At 52.4% G+C, this 19825-nt stretch overlaps 1 protein-coding gene and 1 long non-coding RNA gene across 3 annotated transcripts in view; both read left to right on the top strand.

The window, feature by feature from the left end:
* The first annotated feature begins 2822 nt into the window (after positions 1–2822).
* LRRC61 (leucine rich repeat containing 61) overlaps positions 2823–19825 on the top strand; it is a 19477-nt gene continuing 2474 nt past the window's right edge. Inside the window, exons 1-3 of one of the 2 annotated variants that reach the window (XR_004258769.1) lie at positions 2823–3320; positions 5600–6845; positions 6959–6970. The gene's annotated coding sequence lies outside the window, so the exon portion shown is untranslated. Of the gene's footprint in view, positions 3321–5599; positions 6846–6958; positions 6971–19825 lie in introns of those variants that run through there. The other variant, XM_032245071.1, reaches the window with a different exon arrangement.
* The window catches only part of LOC116527880, a 17569-nt gene continuing 16658 nt past the window's right edge, over positions 18915–19825 (top strand). The window contains exon 1 of the long non-coding RNA XR_004258770.1: positions 18915–19657. This is a non-coding gene — a long non-coding RNA (uncharacterized LOC116527880). The remainder of the gene's footprint in view (positions 19658–19825) is intronic.

Genomic DNA, 19825 nt, shown 5'->3' with positions numbered 1-19825 from the left:
CCCAGACCCCAAGGGCAGGTTCTTGGATCTTGCACAGGAAAGAATTTAGGGTGAGTTGCTGAGTAAAGTTAAAATGGTTTATTAGAAACTAATCTGTTAGAGTAGGGTGTCCTCAGAAAGCAAGAGGGGGAACCCCTACTTCAAATGTAATGCTTGCTTGTGTAAGATATTAGAGCTAAGAATAGTATATTTTACTATAAAGGCTTGTGATCAGCTCATGACAAACTATTTGTATTATCATTCTCTTGTGCAACTAATTTCAGCAAGAATTTATGAGTAGTCTATTATCTTTAGAGCAAAACATATTTTAAATTAAGAATACCTTTTTCCAGGCCGGGCGCCATGGCTCACACCTGTAATCACAGCCCTTTGGGAGGCTGAGGTGGGCAGATCACTTGAGGTCAGGAGTTTGAGACCAGCCTGGCCAACATGGCAGAACCCTATCTCTACTAAAAAGAGAAAAATTAGCCAGGTGCAGTGGCGCACACCTGTAATTCCAGCTACTAGGGAAGCTGAGGCACAAGAATCACTTGAATCTGGGAAGCAGAGGTTGCAGTGAGCCAAGATGGTGGCACTGCACTCCAGCCTGGGCAACAGAGCAAGGCTCCATCTCCAAAACAAAAACAAGAATATCTTTTTCCATTAACTTGTTTCCTCAACCATAAACATCTTGTGATCAAGAGTGCTAACTTCCTGAGAGTGCAGCCCAGCAGGTCTTGCTTTCTCCAGCCTTTCTTTAAGATGGAGTCACTCTGGTTAGGATGCCTCTGACAATACAACTCAAATCATTGGTGGCTCAAGAAAAGGACTCACTCCTTGACCAAACTTGAGTCAGGCTCCTCTCAGTCCTCTTTTGGACTAGGCTCTGACGCTGGGCTGGTCCTTAGCTTACTTAGTTCAGTTTTAGCAAGAATCCTGCTGAGTCAGTTCAGCAAAAATCCCCTACCCTTGGTATCTGATCATCTTGGCTCGCGCTCAGCAAACATCCCCCTAGCCTTTATGTGTCCTCTAAGTAATTTTCCATCTACTGACCTCCACCCTGTTGCTTAACTATAAATCTCCACCTGTCCTGGTATTTGATGTTAAGCCTGATCTTTCGCCCCTACTGCAAAACCCCCATTGCAGCTGTTGAATAAAGTCTCTTACCTTCTTTAATAATTGTTTGAATAATTTTTCTTTTAGTCCCATTTCCCACTATAACATGCTGTGTGAATCTCAATTTTCTCATCTGTATAATGGAAAGACTAATACCTCCATCTCTGAGGCATGGAGAAGATCAAGTGAGATTAAAAATAACTTGGCTATGGCTGGGCAGGGTGGCTCACACCTGTAATCCCAGCACTTTGGGAGGCCAAGGCGGGCAGATCGCTTGAGGTCAGGAGTTCGAGACCATCCTGACCAATATGGTGAAACCCTGTCTCTACTAAAAATACAAAAATTAGCCAGGTGTGGTGGCTTATGCCTGTATTCCCATCTACTTGGGAGGCTGACAGGAGAATCACTTGAATCCAGGAGGAGGAGGTTGCAGTGAGCTGAGATGGCACCACTGCACTCCAGCCTGGGCAACAGAATGAGACTCCATCTCAAAACAATAAAAATAAAAAACTTAAAAGTGTAAAGATAAAAATCGCCATTCTTGGGCAGGGGTCCCAGCTGTAGCCCAAGCTGGAGAACTAGATTGGTTTGGAGTTAATTTGCTTGGGGCAGGAGGAGGGTCACCTGAAAGAGATGGGCAAAGCTGAGGCTGCCCCTGGGAAGAATAGGGAAGCCTGCCCCCAGGCCAGGCCCTTGAATATGTCCGACTCAGCAGGTGGAAAGATGCTCAAGGTACCCAGGGAGACAAAAGTTGTTCACTTTGGTGCACATGTGGATCCAACACGGGAGAAAGCGGCATTCTGCGCTCGCCCAGGGAACGCGGCTTCTTTGGCTGCTTCACAATTTGTAGTCTGTGGGAGCAGCAGAGCACCCTAGTGGAGGCAGGCCCAGATGTTCTCTGTGTTGGGTGTAAGGACTTCTGGGAGTCATCAGACAGCAGGCATTTGCCCCAGTGTCGGAGGTGTTTAAACCAGAGTTACTCCATCTTGAATAAGGGCTGGCTGGCTAAAATGAGGCTGAGACCCACTGGGCTGCATTCACAGGAGGTTAGGCATTCTAAGTCACAGGATGAGATAGAAGGTTGGCACAAGATACAGGTCATTAAGCCCTTGCTGATGAAACAGGTTGCAGTAAAGAAGCTGGCTAAAACCCACCGAAACCAGGATGGCAGTGGGAGGGACCTCTGCTCATCCTCACTGCTTATTATGCACTAATTATAATGCATTAGTGCGCTAAAAGACACTCCCACCAGCACGATGACAGTTTACAGATGCCATGGCAACGTCATGAAACACCCTATATGGTGTAAAAAGGGGAGGAACCCTCAGTTCCGGGAACTGCCCACCCCTTTCTCTAAAACTCATGAATAATCCAATCCTTGTTTAGCATATAATCAAGAAATAACCATAAAAATGGGTAACCCGTAGCCCTAGGGCGGCCCTGCCTATGGAGTAGCCATCCTTTTATTCTTTGCGTTCTTAATAAACTTGCTCTCACTTGACTCTATGGCTTGCCCTGAGTTCTTTCTTGCATGAGATCCAAGAATCCTCTCTTGGGGCCTGCATCGGAATCCCTTTCTGGCAACACCAGGGGCCACCCTGGGTGGGTTTCCTGAACCGATAGATGAGCCTTCCACGTGGGGAGACCTGGATCCTTATTGTCTGTGGTGCAGATGAGGCCCGGGTCGCACTCGAACTGTCTGCCTGGCACGCGCAGCGCTGGCGTGCAAGGGGCCTTGGGTGCCACCGAGTCCGGGAGGAACTCTAGGCCGCCACCTGCCCGGAGGCTGGTACATGTGACCACCACCCAACATGTAATTCAATAAGGACTTGGAAGTCCTTTCTCTAAAGCCACACAGGTAAACGATTACCAACTGTTTACCTCACGGCCCCTCCCCATTGCGCCGCGTGGTCCGCGCCTGCGCACTCAGGCGCTGCCCGCAGGAGGAACGTACCAACTGTGGGGCAGGGGTGCGCGCGGAGACACCGTGCGCTCCCGGAAGTGACCCCTGGTTCGTCCCGGAATCCAGTGCGCCCACCCCGGACTTTTGCCGGCAACTTGGTGCGTTCCGGAAGCTCACCCCGGACTTTTGCCAGCCCCTTGGCCCTGGGAAGCACGTTGGCCTTCTCGGGTGGTGGGCGCTGGGATCAGGGGCCGGCGGGCGGCGGGGCTCTTCCCAGCTTGGCCTGCGTGGTTTCTGCGGGCTACCGGCCCAACCCTCTCAGGTAAGAGGGGACTGGGCCGCAGAGGTTCAGGGGAAGGGGCGGCTACTGGGACCGTGCCGACCCCAGGGGCCCCCTCCTAGGCCAAGCCTCGCCCCCCTACCTGTGCCTCCGCGCCCAAACACACTGGGCGAGGCCGAGATCTTTCGGAACAGCCGGCCCTTAACCATTGCTCCCTCTGTGCCAAGAACTGCCCTGAAATACTGTGATATTAATTACCTCGTTTAACCCTAACAACCTCATGAGGCGGGTGCCGTTACTATTCTCACGGTGTAGACGAGGAAACCGAGCACCATCGCGGCCTTGCGCGGAGGCGGGCCTTGGATGCCATGTTCTGACTCCATTGTTGGCCCTAAGCTTCCAGAAAAGAGCAGAGTGCTGTCGTGTGGTTTGAAACAGATCTCACTTTGCGTCTCTTTTGCACAGTATGAAACCTAATGATGCATGATTATTTAAAACATTCTTGCTTAGGCTTTATAAGAAGGCAAATTTGCATATGGGACAAAACCCCGAAAGATGGGATGGCTTGCTCTCCTCTTTTCCTTTCACACGTTCCTCTCTTCCAATTCCTGTCTCTCACCACCTTTCAATCTTCTCACGGAAGGTTGTAGGGGAAGGTGAGGCTTGCGGCCCCAGCAGGTGCTTAAAATCCCCTACGTGGTGGGGGTGGAGTAGACATTCCCTCTTTCTGCAGTGCTGGAGTGAGAGCAGAGGGGCTGTTGGACCTGGACGGAGTTGGGGTGGGAAAGGCTTGGCTTAATCATGGTATACCCAAGGTGGGGTTCTACTTCTCTTGTAGGCACTAGAGAAGTAGAAAAGTGGCCCCTTTCCTTCTGGGCATGCACTTGGGAAAAGGCCTGATATGAGTAGCGAGAAGAATGTCTCTAATTTCTTGAGCCAGTATAAGTTTGTGCAGAGATGCTTCCCAGCCCAGGCTAAACCAGATCACTCAGCCAGCTGCTGGCTGCCTTTACAGATGTGCGGCTCCCCATGAGGAATCCCCATGAGAGCCTGGCTCTCAAGCATAAGCTGCCTCACTTCCCTCCTGCACTGCACTGTAGGACTTGCCTGCCACCAGACCCATCCTATTCCTCTGCCAGGAAAAATAAGATTCCTTCCTGGTCTCGGAGGCTGATCTCTTCTGCCTCCTGTGCCCTGGATCCCTTTCTCCAGGAAGCTTCTCTTCCCTGTGTAGTTAGCCTCCCCCATCTTCCAATGGCACCCTCTCTCTGTTTAGGGATGCAGCCACGCCTTTTCCCTCCCATCCCCACCTCGAGCAGTCACTGGTCCTGCTTCTCCCCCACTTCCTGCTGTACTGCCCACCGAAGGGACCTTTGACCCCATGAACCACTACTTTCTGGAAGCAGTGATTTCTTGATTTCCCTAACTTCACTTTACTTTGTTTTTTCTCTGTCTCTCCCCTCTGCTTCTCAGTCACCTTTGCGATCTGCTCATCCTTTCACCTCCCCATATTGTCAGCATTACCTGGGCAGCCCCCCTCTGGTGTTTTCCCTCAGTTTCTCTAGAAACTTGCCTGAAGATTGGTCCCAAAATAGCCCAAGTGGACCTGTATGGAGTAAAGAGGATCAGTATGGAGTCTCTAGCGTTCCTTCTCTTCCACTGGAGGCTCAGGCATGGGCTACACCCTGAACAGCTCTCTGCACGGTCTCCTCCACCCGCTCTGCCATTACCTGGCCCTGATCCTCTTTCCCTTTTGCCTCCCAGTTATGTGCCTTTTTCCCGTGTGGCCTGGCTAGGGTACTTTCCCAGCTGCTGCCCACGTGATGGACTGTGGGCAGGTGTGCAGCCCAAAAGGCCGTGCCTCAGCTTAGAAGCCGTTGGAATCTTAGCTTGCCATGGTTGTAGGCCTCCAGTGTGTGTTGTTAGCTGTGGTGATGTGTGTCACAAGTAATTTCTCTTTTTTTTGAGACAGAGTCTTACTGTGTCACTCAGGCTGGTGTGCAGTGGTGCATTCTCAGCTCACTGCAACCTCCTCTTCCCTGCTCAAGCCATCTTCCAGCCTCAGCCTGCCAAGAAGCTGGGACCACAGGCACGAACCATCATACCTGGCTGCTTTTTTGTATTTTTTGTAGAGACAAGATTTCGCCATGTTGCCCAGGCTGGTTGGTCTCAACGTCCTGAGTTCAAAGCAATCTACCCACCTTGGCTTTCCAAAGTGCTAGAATTATAGGCGTGAGCCACCACACCTGGCCACAAGTAACTTCTTACTAATAAAGTACTACAGCTTGTCAATGACTTTCTTTTTAAAATTTACATTTTAGATTCATTTGGATTCAAAGTTGGCTCTCAACAGTGCCAGCTGCACTGTCATCCTGAAGTACTCCTGTGGAAGAGAACATGGTGGTGTTACTGTTATGCCAGTGATACACAAGATCCCAGACCTACCTGACGGGGTCTGACAGGGACTGAAGATCATGAAGCAATAGCCTAAGGTAAACAACCCCTTGAAAGAGGTCGAAGCTCTTCAATGTAATAGACCTTGTTTCTCAGTAGGTCAGCCTGGGGGCCCCCCCAGGGATACCTCCCCACCTCATAGCATCATACCCACTTTCCCCTGGTCTAGTGATAAGCCCTTTTCTAGGCTGTCATCTCATCCTGAGTCCTATGTGCCAGCCAGGCAGCTACTGCCCTCTATTCATATCTTGAAGGCACAATGCTGGCTCATAGTAGACATTTGATGAATTCCTGTTAAATGAGTGAATCAAGAGTATCTACAGAGTATAACATTTATGATAAGACAGGGCTAATTGGGAAACAGAACAAGATTGGTGTCCTGGAGTAACTGGGTAGGTCTTAAGATGAAGATTTTGGGGTGTGCTGGGCGCAGTGGCTCACACCTGTAATCCCAGCACTTTGGGAGGCTGAGGCAGGGGGATCACTTGAGCCCAGGAGTTCAAGACCAGCTTGGGCAACATGGCAAAATCCCGTCTCTACAAAAAACACAAAAGTTAGCTGGGTATGGTGGTGCATGCCTGTAGTCCCAGCTACTTGGGTAGCTGAGGTGGGAGGATTACTTGAGCCTAGGAGGCAGAGGTTGCCACAAGCTAAGATCATGCCATTGCACTCCAGCCTGGGTGACAGAGCAAGACTAGATCTAAAAAAAAAAAGATTTTGGAGTGTGACCCTGTTCTGCAGACAGCCTGTGGAGGCCTGGATATTAATACTCTGGGATTGCAGATTCCTCAGTCATGAAGTGAAAGCTGAGTTAAGTCCCCTCCAGTGTGACATCCGAGAGCCGTTGTGGGCCCAAGACAGTAGCCTGTGTTTCATCTGCAGCTTTACCGAGCCCCTCCTCTCGCAATGGGCCTTCAATTCTTGGATTTATTAGTGGCTGAAAGTTCTTGCAAGATGGGCTTAAAGCTGTTGCCACTTAACCTTTCTGAGGCTCTTCTGGCTGGAAGGAGCTCCGCTTTCTGGCCAGAGTCTTGCTTGAGCCCCCTTAGCCATCTTGTCACCTGTTAGAGGCAGCCCTGCTATCTCTGGTGACCCTTTTGAAACATTAGCCTGGTGAGTAATGTTTAACATCACTCATTGTCAGATCTTTTTTAATCTTCTTTTTTTTTTTTTTTTTTTTTTGAGTTTCAATACCAGTAAGTCTTCATTTATTTGTCTCTTTCCAGGGAAAGGAGAAGGGAAATGAAAAGGGTCAGCATGTGTGTTACAAAGGGAAAGGAAGTACCTGGTACAGAAAAATCAACCATCCAATAGATGCACTGCAGAGGGGGGTCACCAAAGCCCAAGGGGCCTTGGCCTCCTGCAATTCAGGAATGAGGGGAAGGGATCAGGGAAGATATAAGCCTTTCTATCCTCCCTCCCTGCCCCTACATTCAAGATTTCACATACAGCTTTGGTTTCTAGCAGTAAACATGGAGGTTACATTCATCTGTCTCCTTTTAAACAATCTTGTGGCCACTTTGGCATAAGTTGTTGCACTGGGGCCAGACATGGTGGCTCACTCCTGTAATCCCAGCACTTTAGGAGGCCAGGGGAAGAAGATTGCTTGAGCCCAGGAGTTTGAGACCAGCCTGGGCAACATAGTGAGACCTTGTCTCTACACAAAAATAAAAAGAATTAGTCAGGCGTGTTGGTGCACACCTGTAGTTCCAATTACTTGAGAGGCTGAGGTGTGAGGATCGCTTAAGCCTGGAGGGTTGAGGCTGCAGTGAGCCAAGATTATACCCCTCTACTCCAGTCTGGGCGACAGAGCAAGACCTTGTCTCAAAAAAAAAAGTTTCTTGCACCTGCATAAAAGTTCCTAAGTGACTTGTATATATACTCATATTCCTTTGCCTGGTCTCCTGACCCCACTTGTAGGTAGAAGGCCCCCAGTTGCTTCTCTTTCCTTTGAGATTATAGATTAAATCAGTTTGATCCATCCACATAAAGCAGTGTCATAAGTGTTTGGGGTGAACCAGGTTGACTCTGGTTGGGAACAAAAGGTGGAGGGCTCTGAACTTCTTCAGGGCGTTTGCATAAATCATTTAAGAGTTGCAGAGATAACACAATAATTAAATATATGTGTTTGTGGGTATGTAGGTTTTCTTTTGGGGGAGGTGAATGGAGAAGAGGGGAGGATAGAAGTCAAGTTTTAGAAGATCTGATCCAAAATAGGAAATAGAGGTAGGAGAACACAAAGAAAGGATAGTTCAAGATGCCTACTTCAAGAAGAGGTCCCCAAACTAATGTTTCAGATCCCTTTTGCCTGATTCAGAACCTTCTGTAAAGATGCTTTGGCCATTTTTCTCAATACAAAAAAGTTTGTAAACAGTGAAACCCCAAGAGAACGTGGAGAAAGACCAACACATTATATTTACACAAATTAGGCCACCTAGCAGTCACCAACTGAGGCGCGGTAAAGTCCTACAAAGGCCAGACAAATAACAGGAATTAAGGGGGCAGCATCAGGGGAAACAAACCCAGGGTCAGACGTGTACCCCAAACACGTTCTGTCGCGCTTGTCTCAGTCCAGCAAGGGAGGCTTGTGGTGATCCTACAGCATGTAAATTAAGCTCCCTTATCCCCTGAGTTACTGTCATACTGAATTCATGCTGCAGCAGGGCAGGACGCTGGCTATGCATACCACATGGGGAGGCCCTCCCTTGAACCCAAGAGTTTAGAAAGGTTAAGAATGTTAGTCCTTGCCTCATTTATCCTCCGGACAGCACAGGATGAGTACAAGGCACTGGTCTTAAAACTTAGCCTTATAAGTCACATGTTTACAAATACACATGCATATCCCCTGTTACGGATGGCAGGCCCAGCCCAATCCAATGAAGGATGGATCTGGTGTGTGAAGCAAGTCCCATGCCCTAGGATTAGGAAACCGTTGTCTAAGCTTGGTGTCCCTTGGTGTCTCTGTACCTTAGTCTAATTTTCAATCTTCCAGTAGCCAGAGATCAAGTCTCGGGCAATCCAGTTGAAACCTAGTCTCCTGTGAAACATTTTCAAGGTGAAGGGGGTTTCAGGAGGACACTGTGGCAGGAAAGCCGACTCTCATTGGCAGAAATGAGGTAGTTCAATAGGCTGGGTTCTCCACATAGTTGCTCTTCGTGGTGAGAAAAATAACCAAAAGTATTCCAGCTGTGGAGACATGGAGCTGCTGCTGACTTATCCCTGACGTTGCTCAGTACCTGAGAACAGTACAGGAATGAGAGTCCTAGATTAAAACAGACAACAATAGCAACAGAACATTAAGGGGAATAGACTCTAAGATGCACAGGATACGTCAGTAGCACAGCTAGTGCTCTGGGCACCCAGGAGATGGGACCGAGGTACAGCATCCAAAGGAGTGAATCAGTCCCAACGCACTGGCCCGGAGCGGGATGGGGTGAGTGTGGGAGCAGCAGGTCTGCGATGGGTCCCCCAGCCACCCTGTCTGCCTATCTCTGCCACCCATTGCTTGGGACCGTTCCCAGGACCCTTTCCCAAGAGTGGGCTGTGAGGAAACAAGATGTGAATAAAACCCTGCCTGCCATGAGGGATTTCCTCCCTCAGAAGGTAGTGGCTGTGGGTTGGGTCCATTAATTGATTAATTAATCTGGTCTCATGCTTAATCATTTCACTCCGGCATGGGAAATATTATGATTACCCATCCTTCTTTTTTTTTTTTGAGATGGAGTTTAGCTCTTGTTACCCAGGCTGGAGTGCAATGGCGTGATCTCAGCTCACTGCAACCTCTGCCTCCTGGGTTCAAGCAGTTGAACTTGAACTCTCCTGCCTCAGCCTCGCGAGTAGCTGGGACTACAGGCGCGTGCCACCATGCCCAGCTAATTTTTTTGTATATTTAGTAGAGATGGGGTTTCATCATGTTAACCAGGATGGTCTCGATCTCTTGACCTCGTGATCCATCCACCTCGGGCTTCCAAAGTGCTGGGATTATAGACGGGAGCCCCTGTTCCCAGCCTAGCCATCCTTCTTAAAAGGGAAAACAACTTCCCTGACCAGGCCACTTTTGAAAGCTGGAGATTGTAGGGGTGGTACCTCAGACAAAGCATGTAGGCTCCAGATCGATTTCCCCTAGCTCCCCTCTTTTGCATTTGGATAGAGCTTGGTTGGAGTTCCTTTGCCTTCCCTATTCCCCCACCAAGAGGGTAGAAGGGCTGGTGCTGTGAACCCTGGCCTGAGATACATGGTAGATCATGCCAGCCACCCCCAACCCACCCCAGCCCCACTTTCTCCACTCTACTGACAGATGCCTGCTCCTTGAAACTTCGTGGTAGCAGAGGAATAGCCCACAGCCCTGTGATTCAAGTCTTGGCCTCCGGGAGCGGGACAGGGCTGCGGATCTCTTCTTCCAAAAATGGGTTGGCTTTTCCTGTGCACTGGGGACTGCCTGGGCCTTCAGTGGACGTGAGGCCACCATGTGGCTGAGACTCTGGCAGAAGGGGAGCTTCTAGGGCTGGGATGGCAGCTTGTGACAGTCTAGGCCTTTCTAGCTGTAGCGCTGTCTCCCCGTAATCTGCACTCCTGCATGTTCTTTCCCTGCGGCTGCCTCTCACTGTCAGTGCAGAACACCCTGCCAGGCCCTGGGTAGACTTCTTCAAGGTGCGCCCCACTGCCTCACCCTCCATCAGGTTCTGGAAGCCCTCTGTGTGCAACTTGCTCTGGTGCACAAAGACATCCATCAGGTGTGAGTGCAGCCCCGGTGCTGGCAGTCATGGGCAGGATGCCGAACCGTATGCACACATTGAACCCCGTGCAGATGCCAGCATTGTGCCGCAGCTGCAGCTCGCTTGCTGCCTGTCCTCTGCTGCCTTGGCACAGCCACCTGCAAACTGCTGGTAGGACCCAGAGCCCATGTTCTTGGGCGGAGCCTGCAGCCCCGGACCTCTGGTCAACAGCTCTTGGCCACACAGAAGTGCAGAGGCAGAAGGGCCAGGTTTTCCATCTGCATCTTCCTGATTTGAAGGGTTGAAGCCTGCTTACTTTCAGATGTTTGTGGAAGGATTATTAAGTTATCTTCCTCTGAGTCTTCTCTGCCAAGGAAGCACATCCTAGTTCACTGGATTTTTCCTTTCCTATCATTTTCTTTTCTTCCCTCTATCTATGTCTCTCAGGCTTCTCTGTGTCTCTTTTCTCTTTAGAGTCCTGAACTTAACCTAATCTCTGGGAAATGAATTATGGGGAAAGGAATTAAGGGTTATCCTAGGTTTGGGGCTTGAGCATCTGGGTGCAAGGGCATCCCACTTCCCCAGCTTGCGTTGACTGGGAAGAACAGGTGGGAGAGCCACCTGTAGAAGAGGTGAGCCGAATGTGGCCTGGCCATGGTCAGGATGCAGGTGGTGATCAAGCCGAGGGAGAAGGGAAGTCATCGGAGACTGGGTTGGATGAGGGCAAAGGGCCTTGGGAAGGCAGCCCAAGGAGCATCAGTTGAGGGGCAGGCAGGGTGAAAGGGGCCAGAAGAGACTAGAAAGGAGCAGAGGTGAGAGGAGATCCGGGCAAGTGGCATCCTGGCCGGGGAAGACAACTCTCAAAGGGAGGGAGAGGCAGGGCCTTCAGGTGATGGAGAGAAGTCTATCTGAGTGACAGAGTGGATACTGGGGGCCTTTGCAGGAGCCATAGAAGAGTGAGTTTCGTGGGGAACGGGAGGTGAGAACATCTAAGCCCTTCCAGGAATTTCTCTGTGCCACAGAATGGAGAGTGAGAGGACCCTGGGAGCCTTTGGGGATGCAGTTAGGGGCTGCCCCTTCCTGTGTTCTCTGAAAGCAGCTGACAGGTGCCAGGTACAGCCCAGGTGCTCAGGACACAGCGATGGAGATGCTTCACTCCCTCCCGGCCAGCACCCACAGCAGCCAGCACTGGCCTCTCTCTTGGGGAAACCTTGGTGACAACTTGGTGAGGTCAGTTCCCTCCCTGCAGTGTCACTGTGGCTCTAGTTCTTTGTGTTAATGTGGATCCTTTATTCTCATCTGTCTCCCACCGCCCAAGGCCATGTGGACACAGGGTCCTTGCCTACTTGGCAGTGACATCCATGACACATAGAAAAGTTGCCACATGTCCTAGGCTTCCAATAAACCTTGAAAGAGAAAAAGAGGAAAATCAGCCAGTTTGGCAAAGAAGACAGCCGCAGAAACTACTCCTGTGCAGAGGGCTGTGGGGATCCTGTTGGGGGCTGCCCCATTCAGCTGTGGGAGTGAAAGGTACTGCCAGGGAGATTGGATCTGGAGAGCTCTGTCCTGGAGCTGACTTTGTTATCTTGCTGCACCTTAAACCTCCTCTCTCCTTTCCCAGCTTGTCCTCCCCTTCCCCTCCGTGTTCCACAGAGCTCAGTAGGGCAGCTGAGAGCCATTCTTTTCATCTTCCTTTGCAGCGTGGGTCCATCTCATTTCCCCAAGTTTCCAAGCATGATGGAAGTAGAAGAAATAAAAAAGACCCCCAAAAGACTGCCTCCCTCAGGATCAGTGGGCCGACTCCCCTGTGACCAGGCCCAAGAGTTCAGCTGCCACCCTGGCTTGTCCCGCCCCTGAGCTCAGCACCAAAGCTACCAGCACCTCTCAAGGACTTGACTGGGTGACCAGGGAGGGACTGCCAAAGACAGGCCAAACTTAAGCTTGTAGACAGAAAGAAGATTGGTAGTGGCCGTAGGAGGAAAATCAGACCTCTGGCTCCCAAAAGGAGCTGAAAAGGGTCCTGTCCCTGCAAAGGAGCAGCCCCTGCCCCCTGCCGAGTGGCACATCAATCCTTTCGCCTAACCTGGACCAAGTTTTCCTGGAAAAGCAGGTAGAAAGTGTTCTTGGCCCACCTGTTTGCAGTGAAAAGAGAAAAACCCGCTCCGTGGGGAGGCTTAGGCGTCACCCGCCCACCTCCCATGCAGAGCGCTGGTCCATCCCTGGGCTAAATAAGCCAAGCCGAGACCCTGGAGTCTGTGGCCTCAAATCTGTGTGTGAGCAGGAGCCCCCTGTGCCGCCCGAGAAGAAGGTACCCCGGCAGAAGCCACGGGGATGGAGAAAGGAAGGGAAGCAGACAGAAAAGAAGCTGAGGTCCTTGTCACTCCGCTCTGGCCAGGCCCCTTCTCTTCCAGCCCTGGTTCAGACCCTCTCGGGCCCCTGCCAGATGCCCAGTCCTGACAGGTTGGAGGGGAACCAGTCCAGGGAGAGTAAGAGAGTAAAACAGGTAGACATCCTGACAGCTTGTTTGGCCAGAGAGGCGCGACACCTCTAGAAGTGAAAGAAAAAGCATTTGCTTCCAGGTGTGCGGGAGAAGTCGGGGCCCCAGCCCAGCCTCCGGAAGTCCCCCTGGTTGGAAAAGTTGGCCAGAGCTGTAAAGGCTGAGCCCCAAGGCCCGGGTCCTGCCCAGTGTTTCCCAGGCTCTCTGCATGCTGCAGAATCACAGGCCCCGCAGGACATGGGGCAGTTCTTTGCCATTGACTGCAAGAACGTGGGCCGTGCCATCTGCACTTTGTGTCATGCCAGTGTCAGACAGGGCAAAACTAAGCGGCGGTCCCAAACCTTGGGCCTCATTTGCCACTTGGCAAGTAAGCATGGGCTGGAGTGGGTGAGAAGGGCAACCCCTGCCAGCCAAGGGGAGGGCACGAGGAGGGCACAGGAGATGCAGCCGAAGGGCTTGTCCATGGGTCCCACCAGCCTTGCCCTGGGGGGCCTCCCCTCTCCAAGACATTGCCCAGAAGGCAGTGACAGGGAGCCAGCCCCGGGCAGACCAGAGCAGCTGTTGCTGGCCCCGCCGCCCCTGCCTGCTTCTCCCACAGCAGTCGGGCACAACGGAGGTGGCACCTGTACCCCCAGGCAGCCCGGTGCACAGGCCTGGAACCACAGCATCACAGAGTTGCTCTGCAGCCTGGCCTTGCCGCTCTCCATTGTTTCGTCCCGGCCCTTCAGGAGGTTTATGGCCCAGGTGTATCCTTGCTACTGCCTACCCTCTCCAGCTTTCTTCTCCTGCAAAGCCTTGCCTCTGCTGCACAAAGCTGTGGGCGAGCAGGTGCTTCAGGAGATGCAGTGGGCCGAGGGGGGCCGTGTGTACCTCGCCGTCACCATGGCGGCCCGTGACTCCCTTGTGAAGTACGTGGCCATCACTGCCCATTGAGGGGTAGCACCACCGGGCGGTGCGCAGGCAGGGGGACTGCAGAAGCAAGCCGTGCTCTTGGTGCGAGGCCTGTCCCTGGAGGGAACCGTGGAGGACCAGCAGCTGGAGGTGCTGGAGCAGGCCGGCCTGTGGCTTGGCCGTGGCTCCCTGCGGGCGGGCTTCCTGGTATCGAATGGCTGCCCCAGCCTGGAGCGGGCAGCCAAGGATGAGGGCTATACTCACATCCCTTGTTTCACCCACTGCCTCGACTCCCTGGTGAGAAACTTGCTGCGTCACCACCACAGTGTCCAGATCATCCTGGACACTGCCAGGACCATCTGCAGCCATTTCCAGGGCTCCGCAGAGGCCCAGGGGCTCCTCACCCAGCTCCAGCGTCTGTGGCCTCCCAGCCCACCAGCCCTTTGAGGAGCTCTTGGACCACTGGGTCTCGGCCTGCCACCTGCTGGAGTGGCTGGTGGAGCAGCAGCAGCCCCTTCAAGAGTACAAGGGCAGGCACCAGCTAGGGAAGGCTGGTACCGCCTTGTCAGCCACATTCTGGGGCCTGGCAGACAGTCTTGTCAAGCTCCTGCAGCCCTTCCAGATGGTGGTCCACGAGGCGAGTGCGGTACAGGCCTCTCTGAGCCAGGTGCTGCCCCAGCTGCACTACCTGCACATCTTCCTGGAGCAGGTTCACGGACACTTTCAGGAGCAGAGCGTTGGAGAGGCGGGCGCAGCTGTCCGGCTGGCTGAGGGGTTGGCCCTGCAGCTCTGCACCGACTGTCAGCTCAATGAACTCTTCTACTGCGAGGAGTTCGTGCTGGCCACCTTGCTGGATCCCCGCTTCAAGGGCAAGATTGAGGCCATCCTGCCCGTGGGGGCCGACATTGACCACTGGAAGCAAGTCCTCGTGTACAAGGTGAAGGAGATTATGGTGTCTGAATACTCTTTGACCACCCCAAGCCCCTTGCAAAGCCGCAGGGTAGCCAAGAGCCCCAAGGTGGCAGGGAAGAGCCAGGGAGAGCATCTACAGAGCAGTGGCCGCTCTGGGGCCTTTGTGCTTGCTGGAGCGACTGGAGAGCGTGGGGCTGCTGGCCTCCAAGAGCAGCGGGGGCTCGCTGTCCACTGAGAACCACTTGGCCAGCATCATCGTCAAGAAGTACCTGCGGGAGAATGAGACCATCGGAGCCCAGGATGACCCCCTGGCTTACTGGGAGAAGAAGCGAGAAGCCTGGCCAGCCCTGGCCAGACTGGCCACTATCTGTCTTGCCCCCCAACGGGAACCTTCTCTGAAAGTGTCTTTGCCTCCTTGAACAGCCCCACCCTTGTAGAATAAAACTCTTCTCTTGAGGTGGAGGCCATTGAGCATCTCCTCTTCCTGAAGACCAACCTGGAACACTTCCCAAACTACACCCCGCCTCCCCTTGTCTGCTACAATGGTGACCTGGCCAAGGGAGAACTGAGCCTGCAGTCTGCTCAGGGTGGGAAGGCAGACATGGCAGGTGCCAGTGCCCACCCTGCCGTGAACTAGAGATCCCCTGCCTGTAGTAGGTCAGAGCAGAGAGCAGGGTGTTGCATCCTGAGCGTCACATGCTCATGGCCAGAATCTTTAACCTATTTGGTAAGAATGGGTCAGTTTCTCACTTCTTGACAGATAGCCATATTTTTTTCCTGGGAGATGTCATTTTCCATCTCCCCATTGCCTCCTTTATGTCTAGTGGTATGTGCGGAGAAGAGGCTTACTCTTCGTAGGTGACTGAATTTTGTACGGCATGGCTTTGTACATGTGATGCTATGTTAAAACATAAGTAGGTGTGAAGGACCTTGCATACACCTTGCCTGTGCAGATAAGTGGATACGTGCCCTTGAGAGGCTTGCTTTCTCAGAGTGGCCAAGGACATGGAATGGGCATTTGCTGGCAGGTGGGATATATCCTCAGCCTCTGGGGACCTGGGTAAGTTATTGCAGCACTTTCTGAGGCTTTCACTGTAGGGGAAGGAAATCCCAGGGTAGAATAGCCATTTCTAGAGGGAAGTGCACACATACCCCCACAAACCAGTCTTTCTGGGGATTTCAGAGTGGCCAGCTAGCCAGGAGAGCTGAGACACCAGTCCTCAAATGGCCTGCTTACCAATAGTCTGTTTCCAGACTACTGGAAACCTTGGGGTTTCTCCCTCCAGTGACAGCAGCCTCAGTCGCTCTCCTGGGCTCCTGGTGGCTGTACACTCTGCCAGCCATCACTCTTGCCCCTGCTTGTCCTGGGCCATTTTTAAAGGGGAAGTCCCTTATTGGAGAAGAGAAAGGATGTGTGTAGTACACACTCATCCTGGCTTGCTCAGAGTTCCTTTAGGGTAGAGTTGAGGGCCTGGGATCCAGGGACCAGTGGGATTGGACAGGAGAAGGAAGAAGGGGAGAGGCTCGTTACCCCCACAAGACTTGCATCCAGGTAGCCTGAGGGTTCCTGGTCACTGGGCACGGTGGCTGCTGAGATGCAGGTTGGAAGAGGCAGGGGAAGGCTCCAGGCCTAACTTGGAGCATGTCACTGGCCATGGAGTGAGGGGATAGACTCTCCCCTCACTGGCTGGCAGCCCTAGGAGCCTGTTCCCTCACCTCTCCTGGATGGGTTATTAGCCCTGTGTTTCACTGTGACCAATTCATTATGACATTTGCATATTGCTGAAGATGTAAACGCAGGAAAAATTACATTCCTTTCATTCAGAGATGGCCTCTGTCAATAGTTTGACATTTTTCCCTTTTTTACATTGAGATGATACCTTAGGCACTGTTTAGTATGCAGTATTTTCATTTTCCCAGCATAATAATTGCACCTTTTAAATAAAGTTTTGTAAACATCATTTTTTAATGTCTGGAGTAGCATGATTTGGATGAAAGTCTGGCCTCCAAATTGCTTAGATCACTCCACTGCCTGTAGCACTAGGTGTGGGAGTGGGATTGTGAGGACACACTCCTGGCTCCTGGGAGGCCAGGTTTGTCTGGGAAGGGCCTCACTGCTGTCCCTGGCTCTGAAATCAGCGTTTGGATAGTAGGGGCAGGGCTTGCTGGATCTCCCTGCAGTGTCCTGCACCTCGCTCCCAGGATCCTGATTCACATGTCGGAGCAGGGAGGATCCGGGAGTGTGACGCATCCTCACGTTGGCTGGCATGTCTGTGCTGCCATCCTCGAGCAGTCTGAGCTGTTCTTGGAAATAGTGTCATCCCTCTGCTGTCGGCATCACCGAGCGGGCTTGTGTTCCGGGAAAGAACTGGGAGGCCTAGGATGGTGAGGCAGCGAGGCTTGGGGGAAACACGTGAGAAGACTGGGTTGGGGGTGAAAGGAAGAGGGGGAAAGAGCTTGATGGCACTGAGCTACGGGGCTTGGACTCTAGAGCTTTCACTGTGATCTAGGGGCAGTGTGTCCCGCAGTGGACACTGACAATGTCTGGAGGCGTTTGTAGTTGTTCCAAATGGGGTAAGGGGAGTGGTTCTGTTGGTGTCTAGTGGACAAAGGCCAGGGTTGCTGCTCAGCACACTCCAATGCACAGGACGGCCTCCACACCAAGGCTCAGCCCGCCCAGATGGCAGTAACAGCAGTGTTGGGAAGGCCTCTTCTGGAGCGCTAGTTAGAGCCCCTAAACTTAGCTCTGCCCTGCAGGCATCATTTCCCAAGGCCTGGGACCATCTTCCCTGGTTCTCAGCCTCCCTCCGAAGGGGCCCAAGTGTCATCCTTGCCAGCCAACTTGAGGATGTCATCCTTGTCACCAGGCCTCTTTCCAGACTCTTGCTGGGCCAGGAAGTCTCTGCTCCCTTCATTTCCATAGTTAGGACAAGGATGGCTCCCACTGTAGAGGAGTGCTGAAGCAGGTGGAGGTGCGGAAAGCCATCCTCCATGTGTCTGTGGGCAGCCTGATGTTAGTTGATTCTGCGCAGGTGGGCACCAGCTGGTTCTCAGTCCTCCCAGGCCACCTGCTTGCAGTGTGCAGATGATGGACCAGGAACACAGCAGAGGTCACTGACCCCCAAGAGAATGAGGGTGTTGCATGACCCATTACCAAGACCCAGGTGGCCTGCATCGTGGTGAGGGCAGGACGGGGCCACATTGGTGCAGGGCTGTGTGCTGGAGGGCAGCAGGAAAGGGCCAATTTCTATCCTGGTGGGGTCTTTCCGCTCTGTTTCCTCTTCTGTAAACCATGTTCCTGATGTGAGCATGCACAGTTGCCTGCCTGTCTCTCCCTTTGCTGAGCCATCATCTCCATCTAAAAAGCCACTGACCCTTAGAGCATTCACTTCTTAACCTCTGCCGTCCTGCTGTGGCCTCACCTGTGCCCAGGACTGCTCATCCAGTGGCTGTATCTGAGGCCTCATCTCATCTGAGTCCAGTGGGGTGTCCTAGCAGTGTTCTCCCTCTGGCTGCTTGGCAGGATCCTTCATGGACTCATTCGTTCAGCCTCATAGGTCAGCCCCCACCTCTGCTGCTCACTGTGCACAGGGCACCTTCCACATTCAGTCCTGAAGTAGCAGGTATGTGGGAGGGGTGCCTGCTCCTAGAGAGAGGCCTTTGGGTTCTTAGTTTTGTATCTCCAGCACGGTTGGTCCCGTGTGCTGCATGCCCTTCTTGATGCCAGCTGCCATCTCCCTGCTGATGGTGCCTGCATCCCTCTAGCCTAGAGCTCCAGCTGCCTCCGGAGCCCGGTGCCACACTGTCGCTCAAGCTCAGTGCTGTGTAGCAAGATGTCGTCTTGTCTCCAATCTGTCCCACCTGCATTTCACATATCTGAGAAGGGAGCCCCAGGCCGGGCACAGTGGCTTACACCTGTAATCCCAGCACTTTGGGAGGCCGAGGCGGGCAGATCACCTGAGGTCAGGAGTTCCAGATCAGCCTGACCAACATAGTGAAACCCTGTCTCTACTAAAAATACAAAAATTAGCCGGGCGTGGTGGCGCATGCCTACAATCACAGCTACTTGGGAGGCTGAGGCAGGAGAATTGCTTGAACCCGGGAGGCAGAAGTTGCGGTGAGCTGAGATCACTCCATTGCACTCCAGCCGGGGGAGCAAGAGTGAAACTCTGTTTCAATAAAAAAAAAAAGTGGGGGAGCCCCTTGCATACGGTCACCCAGCCCCATCCCCAGTTGTCCTAGGCTGTTTCCTCCTCTCCGTCACTTCCTGCCCTCCTTAGGGCCTGTATCTTTGCTTGTTTTCATAGCAGACAGGTGTCTAGTGCCTGGTGCTCCTCCTGCACCCGCTCCCCCACCAACTCTAGGGGCCAAAGCAGCTTTAATTAAAGGCAAAGTTGATTTCATCACTCCCTGTTTACAAACCCCAGAAGATTCCATTCCCATTGAGGGAATCCACGCGTCTCAGCAGATGCTTCCAGTCCCTTTTGGAAAGAAATGAGGTATAAAGAGAATGAACTGGAGTCTTGCAGACTAGAGGGGAGCTAGATAAGGAAATGGGGACCATAAGCACAAGGACCCTCTTCCTAGGTGGGGTGGAGAGGGCATAAGGATGGCAAGACCTATTTACATCCTTGCCAGCTCCCTGGCTGGGAACATAGTAAATATCTTTGTTGATGGGGTGTGAGGAGGAGCTAAGTAGACCAGGCTCTGGGCCTGGTTTCCTTGGAGAGGGGAAAATGAAAGTGCTGACACGTAAACTCCCGACTCCGGAGTCTCCGACACCCTGCATCCATGGATCTGCAGGGCAGGCATCACCCCACCAGCCTGGGTGAGCCTCCTGGGGCTGGGCTTGGCCAAAGGCTGCCAGGTTGGAAAGCTGAGCTTGGAAGACGTCTGTTGTTTTCCTTTCTGTCAAATGCAGAGTAGGGGCAAAACATCATTATTTTACTTTTTCAGTAACCACTCACAATCTGTCCTTATTAATTTTGGGGTGTTTCTTTTTTTTTTTTTTTTTTTTTTTGAGACAGAGTTTCCCTCTTGTTACCCAGGCTGGAGTGCAATGGCGCGATCTCGGCGCA

Source organism: Sapajus apella, unplaced genomic scaffold (assembly GCF_009761245.1).
Source record: "Sapajus apella isolate SASKATOON/1434 unplaced genomic scaffold, GSC_monkey_1.0 scaffold56, whole genome shotgun sequence".
Taxonomy (NCBI): Eukaryota; Metazoa; Chordata; class Mammalia; order Primates; family Cebidae; genus Sapajus; species Sapajus apella.
Note: the sequence above shows the minus strand (reverse complement) of the source record. Positions and strands in the feature narration are given on the sequence as shown.